Source organism: Panthera tigris, chromosome A1 (assembly GCF_018350195.1).
Source record: "Panthera tigris isolate Pti1 chromosome A1, P.tigris_Pti1_mat1.1, whole genome shotgun sequence".
Lineage (NCBI taxonomy): Eukaryota > Metazoa > Chordata > Mammalia > Carnivora > Felidae > Panthera > Panthera tigris.
This window is the reverse complement of record NC_056660.1, coordinates 153,158,188-153,175,844: the sequence shown is the minus strand read 5'-3', so window position 1 is coordinate 153,175,844 and position 17,657 is coordinate 153,158,188. Positions and strand designations below refer to the sequence as shown.

At 35.2% G+C, this 17,657-nt stretch overlaps 1 non-coding gene across 1 annotated transcript; it reads left to right on the top strand.

Moving 5' to 3' along the window:
- The first annotated feature begins 784 nt into the window (after positions 1-784).
- On the top strand, positions 785-948 carry LOC122232410. Its single transcript, XR_006209757.1, has one exon. It is a non-coding gene; the product is annotated as a U1 spliceosomal RNA (small nuclear RNA).
- The last annotated feature ends 16,709 nt before the right edge of the window (positions 949-17,657 follow it).

The window sequence follows — 17,657 nt, the reverse complement described above, 5'->3', positions numbered from 1 at the left end:
ATTCTTCTCCTGTTAGAATGTTTCGTCCATCTACTTGAGGTCAAGGACTATGTTTTATTCATCCTTGTACCTCATGTTTGACTCAATGAGTCGGGGAAATCAATTACTGTGCTCCAACCTCTGGGAATCAGAAAGACCAGAAAGTGCTTGCCCAGTTAATTCTTAAAGCTCGTTTAGATATTTGTTGAGAATACCTCCTGCAGTGCTTGTACCTTCTGTGTATTACTCCAAATACACAGGCATTAGTCCCTCACTAAGTGCTCATTGAAAATGTTTGCAAGAAAATAAATTGGTTTTGCTGCCTCATTCCAGTTTGCAAAGGATATAAGGGATACTTTCTATGACCTAATTATGAAACGTTTTTATTCCTGTGTGTCTGATGTCTGTTTAGTGTCAACATCAGTCTGGACAGTGGCTCTCAACCCTGTGACTTTGAGAAAGCTCCAGAAGCCTCCATTATGGGCAAATCCATGTGGAGCTGTGATACACAGGTGTAAAGCTATAAACTGACTCATTTCCACTAAAGAAAATGGGCCACTTGAAAGTACACTCCAGGGGCATAAATCCACTCCAGAGAGACCACCCTTGCACAGTCCAGGCTGCAGCTGCTCTGGAAGGTTTCCATTCTAGGCCAGTCCTGTCCTGAGATTTCTAGGAAACATTTATGTCTTGGTCCCTATGCCACTTCCAGTCTTCTGTCATTTATCACAGCCTCAAACGAAAAGGCTCTAAGACTTTGAAATCTCTTATAAGAGCTATGCCAGGTTAAAAAGCATTTCACTGAATATTTACATGGCAGGAGGGTTACCATGATCACAAAGGTGGTTTTCCCAGGGTGAGGCTCATGCATTGCACTCTGGATGTGCTGACCTCTGTGATTTCCTCAAACCTGGGAAACGTGCCCGCAGGATTTGTGATAGTAGGGGACTGTAATCACACTGCCCTTTAAAAAGGGGGGGAAAAGGCATTTTCTTGAGGCAAATACAAACATTTCTTGGCCTACATTTCAAAGTTGGGAAGACTGGGTTGAAAGAAAACCAATACTTGGGTATCGTAGGTAATGATTCATGCCAAATCATTAGGAGAAATAAACAATTTCCACACAGTACCAAACAATCGTTCTTTGGATTAAGAGGGGAATACTATGAAGAAGAGGAAAGGTAATAGTGACTCAGGTAATGCTAATATTATCTTGACTTGATACAGCTGTTACTACTATTGTTTCTAATAGATAATTAGAGCATCAAGACATTAAGACACATTCATAATTGTATACCAAATGGAGCTCTGCCTCTGTAATTTTCTGCCTACCTTAGAGTCAATCGGTTATTATTATCAGAAGCATTAAAACTAGTTCTCTGTTTGTTTTGCCCATCACTTGTAGCAACCATACCATATTCTTCTCCCACAAATAACAGTCCTTCTAAATGCCCAGAAGATTTATGGCACTAAGGCCATACAAGTGCTCTTGTACATAAAAGGGCCAGTATATTCTCATATTCTCTGTCTCTATGTCTGTCACACATACACACACACACACACACACACACACACACACACACACACACACACACTTTCCTTCACATATACTCATGCTTTTCCTTTTTTTTTTCCTTAGGAAAAATAATAGGTATTAACAAGGATTAACTTACATTTTTTTTAAAAAAGGACAATGGAAATCTATTTGCAAGTTTGAAATGCATTTTGATTATACTTAGAATTGTTTACACTATTTCCAAGGGATATCATCCCCAAAGCATATTTCACAAGAGCATGGAATTTTTATCATTCTTTTAAAAATATTCTACCAAATAATTTTCTGTCAAATTATTTTAAATGTTTTATTTATAAATTTTACCTTGTACCATAATTGATTAGTAAGTGCAACATTTAGTGTACCACCATGTAAAGGAAATAATGATTTTACTTACCAAAATTAATGCTAACCAAATTAATTATGTAGTCCCTAACTGTGCTTTAAAATATTGGTATCAATCCCTGATAGAAAACACAAACACATTTTCTGCTTTTCATAAATTAATCAATTTATGTTAAATAATTGTCAGTAATAGATTTCTTTGTATTTCAAATAAGCATCTACCTACTCAGTACACTAGCTGGGGAAAAGTCAGTTAAAAGATAGTCCTGTGAGGCTAACGTAGAAAACTGAATGAATCAATATATATCATCTTGAAATGGAAAATATGAATTAAATGTTACAAAGTAGGAACTCACAAATTGGCTAGAATGTCTATCACAAGAAGTAATCTATTACAAACTAATCTGGGCCAACCAGATGTTATCTCTATTAGAACTGAATAATCAGAAGAATTTAATCATTTTCCAATGAACAATTATTCAATTAATTGCCTCTCTTGACCTTTCAGTTAAGGTTAGACTCTCATTGATGAAATCTTCATAAAACAATGCCAATAAAAACCATATTTATACAGGGAGCTCTGAAAGAGATCCCAATAGTCAGCGCTGAAACCATTTGAGTAAAAATAAATAAATAACAATAATATTGGGTTTTAACAAAGAATAAGATAATTATCCTTGAGTCTGTATTGATTTTATTTTTTTTATTTTCGTACTTAGAATTTTCATGCAATAGTATTGACTTTTTTCTCTTGATAAACAGTTCAATAAATTTTAACATATGTTATGGATCTGTGTAATCACCACCACAACCAGGATACAGAACAGTTCTATCACACCACAGAATTCTCTTGTGCCATCCTTTTATACTTACTTCCTCCCCTGACCTTATAGCCAGAATCACTCATCTGTTCTCTACGGTTGTTTTTCTTTTCAAAATTTCATACAAATGGAATCATACAGTATATATAACCTCCTACAACTGGCTTTTTTTCCCATTCTGCCTAATACCTTGCATGTATCAGCGGTTTGTTCGTTTTTTGTTGTTGCTGATTAGTATCCCATTGTATAGATACGCACAGTTTATTTACCCATGCAACCACTGAAGGACATTTGGGTTCATTCCAGCTGTGTATTTTTTTTTGTTTTGTTGTGTTTTTACAAATATGAATAGAGCTGCTATCAATATTTTTGTACAGATATTTGTGTAAACAGTGGTTTTCTCTTCTCCAGGCTTAAATACCGAGGAGTGGGATTGCTGGGTCATATGGTAAGTGTATGTTTCACTGTATAAAAAATTGCCACAATGTTTTCAGAGTGGCTGGCTATACCATTCTGCATTCCCACCGCTTTGCATGCTTGTCAGCCCTTAGTAAAGTCAGTATTTTTTATTTTTTTTAGTCATTCTCATAGATGAGTATAGTGGCATTGCATCATGATTTTAACTGGCGTTCCCCTAAAGACTAACAAGGTTGCACATACTCTCTTGTACCTTTTGCCAGTTGTATCTCTTTCTGTTTGTTCAAATCCTGTGACCAACTTTTAAAGATTGTTTTCTGACTGTTGAATTTTGAAAGTTCTTCATATATTCTGAATATGTTTCACTTGTGGGTTGTTTAACCTACAAATATTTTTTACTCAATCTATAGTTGGTTTTCATTTCCTTAAAGTGTCTTTCACAGAGTCAGGATTTTTTTAATTCTGATAAAGTGTAATTTATCTTTTCCTTAAAACTTCATCTACCCCCAGCCACCTAAATTTTCTCTTATATCTTCCTCTAAAAGTTTTATAGTTTTGTGTTTTACATTTAGAGCTATGATTCATTTTGAGTGAATTTCTGTGTGTAAAATGTAAGGTTAGGCTGAGTTTCATTTATTTTTCTGTTCCTTTCATCCAGTGTCACATTGTGTTGTAGCTTTATATTAAGTCTTAAAATTGTAGCTTTATATTATGTCTTAAAATCAAGTAATGTAATTACTCCAAATCGACTTTTCTTTTACCAGGCTGATATAATAAATATTTGAATAAATAAATGCAGAAGGAGTCCATTTTCCTTACAGTAGTACTGGAAAAAATATAGAAGAAATGAGAAAAATATAAAATCACCAGTAGACCACCACAGTAGTTATCACTGTAAGCAATAGCCACGGATGAATACTAAAATTTTCAGTCAGCAAAACCTTAAGGAGAAACAGGGTAGTTGCATGGCCTCTAGGCATCTTCCCAAAATATTTATGTTACTATAATAGTTTGAACATATATTTTCAAATTCTTTGATACTCCTCCTTGAAGTAGGTGGAGCTTAATTTTCCTCCTCTGGAGTATTAGCTAACTTTAGTAACTCACTTATAACCAGTAGAATACGCAAAGGTAAAAATCATAATTTTACACTGGAGGAACCTGGAAGATAGCACTTCAACCAAGTGACCATGGTTAGCATCACCGTAATAAATCACACCGATATTAGGTACTCTGATACGATGCAATGGAAAGGGCACATCACGTTGTGGTGTACTTTCCAATAATGCATAACCTCAATCTAATCATGAGAAAACATCAGACAATCCCAAATGGCTAAAAAATACTGACCAGTACACTTCAAAAGTGTCAAGGTCATGAAAGGCAAGAAAAGGCTGAGACACTGTCACAGATTGGACAGGACTACAGAGACATCAAAGACTAAATGCGACAATGATATTCTGCACTAAATGCAGGGACAGTAAAAAGAGTAAAAAACACATAAAGTCTATAGTTTGGTTAATATTATTGCCTCAACGTTAATTTCTTAGTTTTGCTAAATACACCATGGTTATGTAATTTGTTAAGATTTGAGAATGATTTGTGAAGGGCATAGTGAATTCTCAGTGCTTCTTTGCAAATCTTCTATAAATGTAAATTATTTCAAAACAGAGTCGAAAAATGTTTCCCTTTGTTCACTTATAAATCCCAAAGCATTAACAACCAAAATATTGACATTATTTGTGTATATATCCTCTATTAAAGTAATAATCATAATCATACCAAATTTTTTCACTCACAGAAAACTTACATATTTTTTTTAATTTTTTCATTAAGTTAGTAACATTGAGTAGTGAATAAGTCCATACTGAGTATATGTTCTGCTGTTAGAGACTGTACTGTATACTTTTGGAAGGTATACCTATTGCGTTTCCAATATTTTCTCAGTGTTGCTTTCCTTTGATAAAAATGCCTTCAGGGGACGTCTCCTCCCTGCTCTCAGTTCACTTGGCTTTGTATGGCGCTGTTTTAGGGTAGGCTTTGTATGGCGCTGTTCAAGGCTGGACCTTCAAAGTATTCCATATGCCTGGTGCTAATGGCATCGCATCAGATTTTAACTCGCATTCCCCTAAATGTTAACAAGGTTGCTCATATTCTCATGTATCTTTTTGCCAGTTGTATCTCTTTTTGCTTGTTCAAATCCTCTGACCCATTTTTAAAGATCGTTTTCTGATCATTGAATTTTGAAAGTTCTTCAAAGGATTCTAGGATGAATACTTTGCTTTTGGAGGTGCAATCAGAGATAATCCTGGGACATTTTTTAAGTGCCTGGAAAATAACTATCTCTCTCATTGCACTTAACTGTTAGAGTTGATATAATCTTAATCATGGAACTATTGGAACCCACGAGATGGAGATGAAATCAACACAAAGGAAAACAGAACCAAGAGATGTGGAGAAAGAGAAAGAGAAATACCTGATCTTAATAACATTATTTAAGCTACTTTATTCAGCTATGACTAATGAATGTGATGGAAAACTGAACTCAGATTTTTCATTTTTATGAGATAATAAATTCCTTAATTCACATTTTATAATTTGGGAGGGGGTGTTAGAATTAGGTTTGCTTCAGAAAAGTCCCTCAAAATTATTGATGTAAATGTTAGATAGATAAACCTGAGGTACTTATTTGTAGTCTGAGATAAAGTAATAATGATTTATTTTTAACTCTATTGATCAATCCCATACCCATTCCATTTAAAGACGAAGTAGAAAATGACAACCCATCTATTCTTTCAGTTGCACACAACTGCAATTCAGTTGCAGATATTCGAAGAGAGCCCAAGACACATATCCTGATAAAGAATAAAGCAATCAAACAATGTGATAAAATTATTGGATAACTGTATGTGTAATATGCGATAACTAGAGAGAATATATTGGATAGCATCCAGAACGAAATAAGCCCCAAAAGACTTAGGGAGTTCAAAGTCAAGAATCTTAACACTCTCTATGGGATATAAATAAACTTTGCTTATATTTCTAGACCCAAATTAAAGAAGAAGCTATAAAAATAGAGGATTGTATAGAAGACTTTAAGAAAATAAGCCCATGCCTCTGCACTTGTACCTCTGCCTATACACTCAGTAGAAATGTCATGGATTAGGAAGAGCGTGTATATCCCACCTGCCTTCTTGTGCAATCTACAACTTTGGTTGCATACAACTTCCCCAATTAATCTAAAACATACTGAGCATATCACTCACAATTGAAAGTGTAAAAGGAACGGGCTGCTTCCATTCTTATTCCATTTTATGACCTAATTAACAGGAAAGCCACCCTTTTGAGAAAAGATCTCCATATTGAGGATATAGCTTTAGCAGGCCTTTAAAAACCCTGTGAAGATTATAGCCATCACATGCAGGTGACATGATTTTAAAACCAAGAACCATTAGATTTTGTTCGCTAAACCATTTTAGCACACCTAAAATTTCCTACTCTTGACCAACTCCTTACCCCCCCCACCCTTATTTATCCAAAAGGTTCATAAATTAAGTTGCATAAAACTCTACATGGAAGATTTACAAGGGCACAATAAGAAAACTGGCAGATGTTCTTCCATTCGCTCTTTGAGCAGGAAGGGCATGTGGAAAAGGCACTGGTTTGAATGACATTTGAAGTAATGGCCTGCCATTCTGCTGGCACTTTTAGTGTTAAGCAAGTGATCTGCAAAGTAAAGTGGATTCACAGTTAGAGTCAGCACCAGTGCACAGGTCGCCCATAAAAATAGAAGATTCCATTATTCTTCAGGCTCCCTAGAGGGAGCAAGGTCTCCAGCATCATTACCAGGACTAAATCTGACTTTTCTACCTCCCCTAATTTCCTCCTAGTAATTATAGGTCAAGCACTCTTTTGTAAATTATAAAACCTTTGTTCTTATCAAAAATGAATAGCTGAGGAAAAAATTATAAAAAGAGTCCAAGGAAAAAAATTTCAATTAGAAAACCAAGCTAATTTGGTATGACCAAAGACTGTCAGGCATACTGACAGTGCTCTATTATGCAGTCATTTGGGCTCTTTCAAATTAGTTATGTTAATGTCCTGTGAGTGAATGTAACACTTGGATGGGACAAGATTTCTGCAATTAATTTCTGCAGTCAGTGGAGAGACAAGCAAATTTATTTTCCCCCTCTCTGGGAATTGGTAGTGGAGGGTGCGAGGTAGCAAAAGTGCATTTAGGAACAGAGTACAAGCTAAACACAAGCCCTAAATAAAGCAGAAACAATGGGAGCCAATGCCTCCTCATTCATTCAATTGACAATGTTTTGCAGCTTAAACCTGTTTTATTAATTATGTTTGACATTTCCTTAATTAGTTTCATTTACACCAAATCAATCCCTACTGCTGTATGGCATCATTTATCATTTTGAAAAATTTGCATACTGAGTGCTGACTTTTCCTACTTAATTATACATTAAAAGTGTCAAGCGCACTTGCTGCCTGGCATTATCTGCAGCAGAAAGGTTTGTGGCTGGACGGTGATGGTATTAATCATTAAGAGCCCCCAAGTGCTGCTGGGTAATATCTGGGGAGTAGAGTGACTCTCATTTTAACGCTAGAGAGCAGAAGTGCTTTTGGAAAATGACCCAGAGCAAAAACAAAATAAATGACCTAAAACATCCGGTGTACTGTAATGTTTTGCTCTTTCAATAAAAATATGCTTTGGTGGGAAGGTTTATTGTTAACTATTCATTTTCTGTAAATTTAAATACTCTGAGTCCAACAGTCAGTAAATATGTGACCTCTGCTATGACTTGAAAACCAGATATTTTGGTTGAATATATATGGTGGCTTGGTAGGATACATTCCAATACATACCCAGTCAAATTGTGCTCCTTTACAAATGAAAGCTAGAAAAATATAGTATATCATTAATACAGTGATTGATGTTGCTCATTTCTTTTCTACTTATAACTTTCAATGAATAAGCAACAATTTTTCATTGAACAAGGAGCACAGTTGAATGTAGAATATGCCTAAAAATCTAATACTCTAAAAGAACTTCATTTGTACAGTCTAACAGATTTCAATATTATGGAATTTTCGGTGACGAAAAAATTATAAGATTACAAATGTTAAGCACAAAGCATGACTGTGAGCCACAGCAACAAAAGAGTTAACAAGAACCTGTTTGTAAATTGTGTATCAACTATGCCTTCCTTCATGTCAGAACCCAAACTTAGTGCATTTAATATTCAAATTCATTTTCAAATGCTTGCCCATTAACATAATATATGCCACTTTGCAAGCCTGGTCAGAGAAATCTGTAACTAAATAATTTTCAAGTTTCCTTCATATCAGATGCATTATATGCAGTGTGAAATTATTTCCCCACTCTATCCCTTTGCTGAACAGCAGAAAACCAACACACAATATAGTAGATATTACTGCAAGTGCATTACATTCTTTAGGAGCTACTATATATGCAGGAAAATTTATAATTGCTAATTTTAAGTGAGCATTTAATTGCATAGCTTGTGTATAATTGTAAGGTTAATATGCAATTGCAATACAGCATTACTTAAAACTCAAAAAAGAAGAATGTATATGGCACAAATGTATTTATGCAAATACTATAAATAACTCATTTATGTTTTCCGTTAAATATGCTGTGTTTTTAATGATGCCATCATTACATGTACTTGCTTTGTCTCATACGAAAATAACTCAAGAACGGAAAATATACATCTAATTTGAATATTTAACACCAAAATGATCCATATACGTAGTGACAATTCAGTTAAATTTTTCAAATAATGTTGAAACCAAGAGTACAGATTTTATATATCTAGCATCTCCCAAATTTTAGATCTTTAAATCTATACTTATATTCTTTCTTGCCCTTTCAGGCCATGGTCCTTCATTCCAGTTACAAATTATAAAAGGGCAAATAGCTTTCCTCATCATGAAAGAATAATAAAATATCATAAATAGTAATGATGATAATGATAATAAGAGAGAGCATATTTTAATGCTTATTATGTCCCAGGCACTGTGCTAAATGCTTTATATTTATTATCTTTATCCTCACAATAATCTGATTAGGCAGATATATGATTACCCCACTAAGGCTAACAATTTCAAGTAACCAGTCTAAGGCCACAGATCTAAGTGGCAGAGCTCAGAAAAGATTGCCCCTCCTAAGACCATGTTCCCAGGGACTTTGCTTATGTATGTTCATAATACTCCACAAACTTCTAGAGCCGTGTGTGCTGTGGTGAAAAGGAAATCAGCTTTTTAATGTTTATTTATTTTTGAGAGAGAGAGAGAGAGAGAGAGAAACAGAACATGAGTGGGGGAGGTACAGAGAGAAGGGGAGACACAGAATCCAAAGCAGGCTCAAGTCTCTGAGATGTCAGCACAGAGCCCGACACAGGGCTCAAACTCACAAACTGCAAGACCATGACCAGAGCCGAAGTCAGACGCTTAACCAACTGAGCCACCTAGGCACCCCAGGACATCAGTTTTTTTATTCAGACTGATATGCTTAAATCCCAGTCTCTCACTTAGTAAGTATATGACTTTGGACAATTTACTTACATTTTCCGGGCTCTTTTTTCATCTATAAATTGGGATCAATGTACCTTTTTCATATGGCAGTTGGAAAGACTTTTGTCACACCAAAGAACTTAAGTGTTAAAGGTGATCTTCCTTGTTCCTTTTAGATGTGAACACCTGTTCACACCTGACCCTTCACTAGATTTAAGTTCTTCTTAGTCAGTGTTGTTAACCATGCTTCCCCAAACAACCAGAACAAAGTTGGACACATTGTGAAAACTCATAATGGTCCATAAATGATTCTGTGTGAGAGAACTGTTTTATAATGTTGAGTCCTGCAACTGATCCTCTCTCACTGTCAAATCATCTTCCTCCCCTTTAGCCCTCACTATGTACCTAGAATCTGTTTGTTTGGGGAAAATATTCTCTGCTTTATCTCCTCCACTGACTCTCCACTGCATTCCTAATTCCATAGTCAGGGCCAGGGCACTTCCAAGGCTCATTCACCTGTCAACTTGCTTAGTGGAAACTAGGGTGATGGCAGAGGCTAATACATGTCTATAATCTGGTCAGAGCTAACTGAAAGAGTTAAACTCAGAGGAAAAAATCAAGACTTGACGGTGATTGTTTACAAACAACATGCTCTATATTATAAAGCTATGCAGTGGTTTTAACGTAACAGGTGATAGCCTGATCCAAAGTCAAAGATAAAATCTACCCAGAATATTTAATATTTTCCAACATCTGGGGAGATCTTTGGTATTGTAAATCTTAAGAAAATAAAAGCTAGAGCACCTGGGTGGCTCAGTCAGCTGGGTGGCTCTTGATTTCGGTTCAGGTCATGATCTGAGGGTTCACTGAGTTCGAGCCCTTCATCAGGCTCTGTGCTGACAGCGCAGAGACCGCTTGGGATTCTCTCTCTCTCTGCCCCGCTGGTGTGCTCTCTCTCTCTCAAAATAAATAAATAAACTTAAAACAAAATGTAGATGCAGATTTTTCTTGGCACTGGATCTTATTACATATTTTTAAAAGAAAAAAATCTTCAATATGTGAATTGAAATTCAAGTAATCACAGTTTGAAATAAACCTATGCACGTATGAGTCACATAAGCATAGAATTAGATTAAAGATACACCCCACACTGCTTACTTGCTTCATTATGTGGAGTAGCTCCAGACACATGTGGCCTTTCAAGAATACACACACACACACACACACACACACACACACACTATATATATATATATATATATATATATATATATATATATATATTCTACAGTTCTGAAACTCTCTACTTGTTAAAAAATTAGCAAAACTCATTTACTTGGCTCTTACAGGATTCATTAACCTTTGTCTTCTTTTAAGAAACCAGGAACTATTCTAAAACTGACATTGTCATTAAAAACCAATAGGAAGTTACCATTTTTAAATTAAAGTCATTAGATAAGTTTTCAAGAGTTAAAAAAAGATTAGAAAAAAATTCAAATGAGAAAAATAATTTTGCTTTGGGTGTAAAAAGGCCCCAAGAGGAATTCCTCAAGTTTTGTTGGAAAGTACTCTTTTGTGATCAGAATATCTATGAAATTTCAACCCAGAGTGTTTTTAAGGATTTAACTCTTTCATGCTTCAAAATGAAACAACTCTTTCACAACAATTGTATGATTATCATGTCACACAATAAATAAAAAATACCACACAAGAGGCCAAGGAAAGAGTTCGAAGAACTATATTAATATTTCATGATACATTAAAATTTCATTAATTTGTAATTATATATTGATATAATAATTATACTTCCACTGTCATCAAGGAAACAGTAATATTCCTCTAACCTGTTTTTTTCAGAATATAATTCTTTATAAAGTGAAATAAACAACTTACATATTTTCCTATTGTCCAAATGCTTTCATGTTTATTCTAGCACTTTAATCTAGATCCATCTATACCATAGCTTCCCATGGAGAAAAATGGCATGTGTAGATGAGGAACACCTAAAACCTCAGAGTATAGATGGTATTATGGAAATTTTAAAGAACATGAAGTTAATGCTAACCATAGCTTCATAACCACCATTCTCTAACACAGTAAGCTTGGAGATATTGTATGTGACTTTGGAAAATAATTTCTACTATTTCTCTTTTGGATTTAGTTAACCAGAAAAATCACATAAACTCTAGCACCATAATAATAAGTCTAACATTAATTCCCTGTATTCCTTTTACAATACCCTGCCCTACTTCCTAATATCTTCCTTTAATATTCCTATAATAATTCCTTCAAAGAAAACATCCTCTCTCTAGGCAATTCCTGCCTACTCCTATTTATATATCTATCACCAGATTAATTTTCTGGCAATACTACTCATTCCACAACTTCCATCTCAGAAACACTCTAACTTTACACTTTAGCTGCCAATCATTATACATACCCCTCAAGTAAAACTAATCTCCCTTAAATATCTTCTGTTTCCCATATCTCTGAGGTTTTTAATAAACCTTTGCTCTAACTTGGAGTACTCTGCCACTTGCTAACTGCATATCCAAATTTTACTAATTGTATTCTCCTCAAATGAAAGTTCCCTCTACTTCTTCCGGTTACCTACAGAATTGCCAACACTATAGAACAGTATTTTTTTTAATTTTTTTTAATGTTTATTTATTTTTGAGACAGAGAGAGACAGAGCATGAATGGGGGAGGGGCAGAGAGAGAGGGAGACACAGGATCAGAAGCAGGCTCCGGGCTCTGAGCCATCAGCCCAGAGCCCGACGAGGGGCTCGAACTCACGAACCGTGAGATCATGACCTGAGCTGAAGTTGGACGCTCAACCGACTGAGCCACCCAGGCACCCCTAGAACAGTATTTCTAATTTACCCAGATATGGCTTGTTTCATTTATTGTTTGTATGTGTTCTTTTCCAAACTACATTTTAAGTTTCTTGGAAGTGGATACTATTTTTTTTTCATTGTATACACAGAAAGGTCATGGCCACCAACACTGATATTCACTGTATTCTCATCTATACTATGAGTTCCTTAAGAGATAGTAGAATGCTTAGAAAATTTCCTGGTTCACATTCAAGATTTAAGAAATTCTGTTTGAATATTAAATAAAACAAAACTTCTCTTTTGATCTATTATTTTTCACAAGAACAGACAAAATTATTATGCATATACAGAGAAAAATAAATAAAGCAGACTAGTACTATAAAATATTTAATCCTTCAAAGAACTTGCCATTTCAGTAAATCCTTAAGGAATTTCACTTAGAATTCAAGCAACACATTATAAATTAATTTTTATGTAATTAAATATGTAATTTTAATATTCTAAAAGTGGAATGCACCTGCATTCAACCTTTCAAAAATTAAATATCTATAATCACAAGAGAAAACATGGAATGACTTTTTTCAGGGGGGCTGACTTGGAATGTTTATAACTATTGACTGTTTCAATAGTGATACACAAAATCAGACACTTCTGAATAAAATACTTTCAATGGATACAACAGAAATCAAGAGCACAGCATCACAATTGGGAAGCTCTCAAGACACTTAAATGTCAAATTGTGGACGCGAATAGTTTAAATGTTAATAATGGCAGGTTATTCGATTCAGTTCAGTCTATTTCTAAATTGCCGAATCTGCAAAAAGTAGATGCAAGTAGTTGGCAGTGAACCTTGTCCCAAGGGGTAAGACTAACAGGAGACTTGCTGCTATCATTACAGGGATTCGGCAAATAATGTTTTGTTGCACAAATCAGCAGTAGTCCCACATTACCAAAAAAATTAAAATTAAAAATGAGAGTAATGAAACTGTTTTGACAGAGGGGTTTTTTTTCTTTTTGACTGAGTATATAGCATGTTAAAAATCTAACATTATAAAAATGAAAGGATAACCTTTTTTTATTCAAGGGACTTGATATTCTTTCTTCTCTAAATCTGATGTATCAAAAGTGGAAGAATGAGAAGAGAGAGAGAAGAAAAAAGAAAAAGAAGAGTATCGATGAATGTTTACTTACATTTAATTAAAAAGTTATTGGCCTGTGGGACACCTGGGTGGATCAGTCGGTTGAGCATCCGACTTCGGCTCAGGTCGTGATCTTGTGGTTCATGAGTTTGAGCCCCGCTTCAGGCTCTGTGCTGACAGCTCAGAGCTTGGAGCCTGCTCTGGATTGTGTGTCTCCCTCTCTCTACCCCTCCACCACTCACACTCTGTCTCTGTCCCTCTCTCAAAAATAAATAAACATTAAAAATTTTTTTCAAAAAGTTATTGGCATAAGAAATATTAAGGCAAAAGTTACATATTAAAAAATTAAGGTGAAACATTAAAGTTACTTTTCAATTGGGAATTCAAGCTTGTGTTTAAGTGTGCATCATTAGTTTATTTAAAATTCCAAAACCATTACTCCCTCTTAGGCATCTTTTTTTTTAACATTTATTTATTTTTTGAGAGACAGAGAAAGACAGAACACGAGCAGGGGAGGGGCAAAGAGAAGGAGAGACACAGAATCTGAAGCAGACTCCAGTGTCTGGGCTTACACAGGGCCTTACACAGCTCGAACTCAGAACCAGGAGATCATGACCTGAGCCTTGAAGCTTAACTGACTGAGCCACCCAGGTGGTCCAGGGATCTTTGCAGACAAAAGAATATCCAACTCAATGGGCTTGAACAAAAAAGGGAAGGTATCAATTTACATAACTTAAAAGTCCCATAACTAAGAGTCAGTGTCCTCAAGACTCACTCTTCTCTATCCCTGGTTAGCTTTGTTCTCTTCGACTTCAAGCAGGTTCTTCTTATGTAGTGACAAAGATGGTCAACGGTGACACTATTGGACTTAACAGTACTCTAAATATCTCAGGCAAAAGTCTTAGAGTTTTGAATGTTACAGTTTGGGTCACATACCTAGTCCTGAACCAATCAAAATGGTGGCAGAAAAATGTAGTGTTCATTACAGGCAGGTCTGAGCAGTGGGCCAGTCTGAAGCCAGGGGCAGGGTCAGCCCATCTGAACCTTACAGAATCACTTCAATCCACCAAGAGAAAGAGATGAGCCCCTTCTGCCAGAAGAAGGGCTACTGAAAACAAAAACCTACTGTACATTCTACTTTCAGGAAGAAAAGTTTATACCAATAATATGAAAATATAAGCTAAAAGATAACTTTATGCCGTAAGAGAGAAAAACTAAAAATAAATTACAGGAGATTTGCTACAATGTGTGTTTTAAACAATTAGGTGCATGTATGTAATCAACAATATACATATACATATGTATAAACATATCATAAAATCTCTAAGACTATTACCACTTTTCCAAGTATATTAAATATAGCAATAATAAATATCTATGCTTCCACATTATAGTTTGGCTTGCGTGTCAGTATCATAAATTTACTAAGTTCCGAATCTACTTTAGGAGTATTGACCAAAACAAAGTATAATCTAGTCTGTTATTTGGCATGGTCAAGAAATAAAGCATTAAAAAAAAACATTACCATGAATTCCTTGTATGTGTGGGAAACGGAGTTCTCAACTCGAGTCATTGTCTTCCACCTGTCCCCCTTAAAACAGAAAATAAAGCTCCCATGTGAAAGGCACCCTCCCTGTACCAAGATGTAGAGACATCCCTATGACCAGAGACAGGGATTTAGAGCAAGATGGCTGTATAAACAACCTTTGTTACTTTTTACTCATTTACCGCTACCATGTCCCAAATTCTGTTTAGAATTCCTTATTAATTGAAGCTCCCAAAGTTGAGTTTTCTTTGTCCTGCCAAATCCTCACAGATTCTTTCCCTTTGTCTAAAAAATATAGAAACTACCTGCCTTAGTCATTTATTTAGGTTTCAATTTTAGTATTGGGCCTCCGTGTGCAAGTAATAACACTTCAGTTTTTTTTCTCCTGTTGATCAGTCTTATATGAATTTAATGTTTAGTTTAGCTGGAAAACCTTGTCGAGTAGAGGAGGAATTTTTCCTTCCCTGCAGTCTCCACAACTAATAAGTGACAGAAGCAGGATTCGAATGCCACTCGTGACTGAAAAGTAAACAGCCTGAAACACCGTACATCACCTCTCAGTGTTTGGGATATTGTAGGTGCTCTGTAAGTAGCAACTGTTCTTATCATCTGAGTTCTCACAAATATTGATTATTGTTATCCTAGAGACATGCAGAAATACTGATGAGTAAGGTATTGTGCATGATAAAACAATTTACTTCATATATATTTAGAGTCATGTTAATAATTGACAATTTAAAAATATTTGAGGGGCACCTGGGTGGCTCAGTCGGTTCAGCGCCGGACTTCATCTCAGGTCAGGATCTCACGACTCATGGGTTTGAGTCCCACGTCGGGCTCTATGCTGACAACTCATCAACTCATTTTATTTTTAATAAAAATATTTGATAACATGGCACAAGCGTTTTTCTTTATTTTTTTAATTAAAACTGGACTTCAGCAATACAGTTTAAGATCACATTTTTTCATGTTTAGTCAGTTTTTTATAGTTTTTCTTTTGTTAAGTTTATTTATTTATTTTTGAGAGAGAGTGTGAGCAGTTAGGGGCAGGGAGAGGAGACAGAGCATCCAAAGCAGGCCCTGTGCTGTCAACCCAGAGGCCCATGTTCCAACCCACAAAGATGGGATCATATTCTGAGCAGAAGTCAGATGTTCAAGTGACTGAGCCACTCAGGTGCCCCTAGAGTTTTTCTTTAAGAGACTTTCAGATTTGGTAAAAAAAATTCATTGAGACCTAACTAATTCAGAGACCAAAAAGCACTTACCCTCCCTCTAATGGTTCATTTACTTTAAATGGATGAAATTTGTCGGTAGTACTCCTTGTAATGGAAGAAAAAAAAAAAAAGAAAAAGAAAGAGAAAAGTCCTTCTCCTTTTACACTTCTAGAAACTGTCCTTTTAAATCTTTATGAAGAGATCAGTTTCACACAATAGCAGTAGTTCTCTGAGATACTCGTTTTAGACTCTTTTTACCCAGTCATGGCTCTGGGGGCTTGTTGGGGGGGGGGGGGAGGTTTGTGTGAGTCAAATTCTGTTACTAGGTTTTCATTTTATTTATATTTCCATTCCACAGTTATGTTTTACTTTTTTCCAGCTTTGTTGCAGTACATTTGACAAATACAATTGTAAGATATTTAAAGTGTACGTATACTGGTGATTTGATATACATATACCGTGGGAAAGGATCCCCCCATCTGCTTGATGATCACATCCACTACCTCACATACTTATTTGTAGGTGTGTGCGAGACCACTTACGTTCTCCTAACAAATTTCAACTATATAATAGTTACCAATGATAGCTGCCATGTTTAATATCAGATTCTCAGAACTTAGTCACTTTCTGGCTAAAAGTTTGTGCCTTTTTACTAAGTTTTAATAAAGGAAAAAAATACCGTTTCTCCCCGGCCTGCATTTTGGTCTAAAATCACCATGGTTCTACGTGACTTAGATCTCATAGAATCGGTGACTGCTTCAAAGCCATCAGTTGATACAGTTGGTCTTGGATGTTTAATTAAAGATTCTAATCAATTATTGCTTTATAACCATATATTATTATGAGTTGTTTTTCTTTTAGAAGTCATAAAAAATGTGCTAGAGTCATCCAAGGTTTTGTAGTTTTAGAATTGAACATTATAGACACAACTGCAATAATAACTTGAGACTTCTGAGCTTTAAATTGATTTTAATAATTGTACATTTTATAAGGTTTCATTTCAGCTGATCAGTTAACCCTTTAGAAAATGATGTATGAACCGGAGTATTATTAGACTATTATTTTTTCATACATATATTATTCACTAAGATATTAAATTTAGATTTTAGATGTTAAATTATTTTGATAATGTAAGCTTCAGGTAAAAATTTCAGTTGAACAAATATCCCCTGAATGGAAAATACTCTTGGAAACCCAATCCAGTATATTAAATTTTATATTACTCATATTCTTAGAGTTCAGAATCTACCTAAGA